This window comes from Bidens hawaiensis, unplaced genomic scaffold (genome assembly GCF_021521415.1).
Source record: "Bidens hawaiensis isolate Kalapana, Puna unplaced genomic scaffold, B.hawaiensis_p1.1 tig00050439_1, whole genome shotgun sequence".
In the NCBI taxonomy this organism is placed as follows: domain Eukaryota; kingdom Viridiplantae; phylum Streptophyta; class Magnoliopsida; order Asterales; family Asteraceae; genus Bidens; species Bidens hawaiensis.
In genome coordinates, this window is record NW_027499017.1 from 53,903 (window position 1) to 55,385 (window position 1,483).

Sequence of the window (1,483 nt, forward strand, 5' to 3'; positions counted from 1 at the left end):
TACTATGTAGCAATGTATAATAGGTCGCTTAGGCCGCTTGGTTATATATATGCCCGGCGACAGGCGTAGCCATATGTTGCTCAACGTATGGTCGTTGCCCCTGCTACAACCCTTTGGATGACAAGTTTTTATGTGCATTTAAGGATTGTTACCGACCAGGTTCTTTTTCCGGTCTATATAAACATGCAACATACCATACAACTCTTAGTAGATGATGTGTATCCTAAACCAAAAACCATTTGACAAACAAAGATTAATTACCCAATTCATATAACTAAATTCAAGATTTATTCAAGTTTCTTTAACGAGTTATGTAACGCATTTTGTACACCAACATACTTAATAAAATCAATATTTGCAAAATTAATGCTTTCATGATAAGTTAAAAACCATATGAGATTCATTGATCTCATTTTGATAGTCCCAGACCTCAGTCACCATTTATTTTCTGTCACGCTTTAACAATGATATATCTTGATGTATTCCATATTTGATAAGGACATAACATGATTATTTTACCCGTTGCCCATGGTTAGATACCCAACATGTCTTGCCAACACAAAAATCAAGCTAAACCGAGTCTGCTTTGTTTGTAAACACTCATAGCAAAGATCAATTTTGTAAATGATCCAAGTTGAGTTGGCTCAATCTATAATGACCCAATTTCGAGCAAGTTTTTATTTGTGTTTTTAGCTTTTATCAAGCAAGTTTCAAGTGACTTTAAAAGCTACAAACTATTTGAACAACTTTAGTAAAAAGGGTATAGTCTTATCCTTGCGTAGGGGCCATAATATCTTCTTTGTATCATTCCAATTTCATCGGATGTCTTCAAAGAGACAGGTATAGTCTTATATACTTAGAAGTACGAAAATCGAGTGTAATGGCAGTTAAAAAGAATCTATAATTTGTACCCTATTTTTTTACCATCTAAAAATAAATAAATAAATATTTAAAATGATCTCTCTCATTAAAGCAAGCATCAATCAAATAAAAGTGACAAACTATTAAGGAAAATATAAAAGATATATTAAAGAGGAAATAACGTGTTGGTTGGTGGTGGTTAAAATCGTGTGAAAAGCAAGGAGAAGGTTTTATTGGTGTACACGTACAATTCGAGTCAGCTATTTGTCAGGTCGTTGGTGTCTTGTCGACGCCCCGTCAGTATCCCAAACCTTTTCCTCGTAAACAAAACAACCACACTGGTTAGTCCACATCGTGGCATGTCTCCACCTTGGTCACACTCAACCCTTTTCAATACAAGGCTAGGCCCCCACACCACTACAATAATATATCTAACACTTCATTTTCATAGCATAAAACTTTTCTTTTGGTTGTAATTTTTTTATTTCATAATTTATATTTTCTATATCATTTGATAGTTAATGTATTATTAATTATTATTATACTAAAATAAAGTATGAGTTTTGTTGTTGTTGGGTGTATGTTGTTTTCAATCAAATGAAAGATATATTTCTTACTCGAA

At 33.0% G+C, this 1,483-nt stretch overlaps 1 pseudogene; it reads right to left on the reverse strand.

Moving 5' to 3' along the window:
* Positions 1–742: 742 nt before the first annotated feature.
* LOC143598488 (U6 spliceosomal RNA) lies at positions 743–838 on the reverse strand (annotated as a pseudogene).
* Positions 839–1,483: the final 645 nt, after the last annotated feature.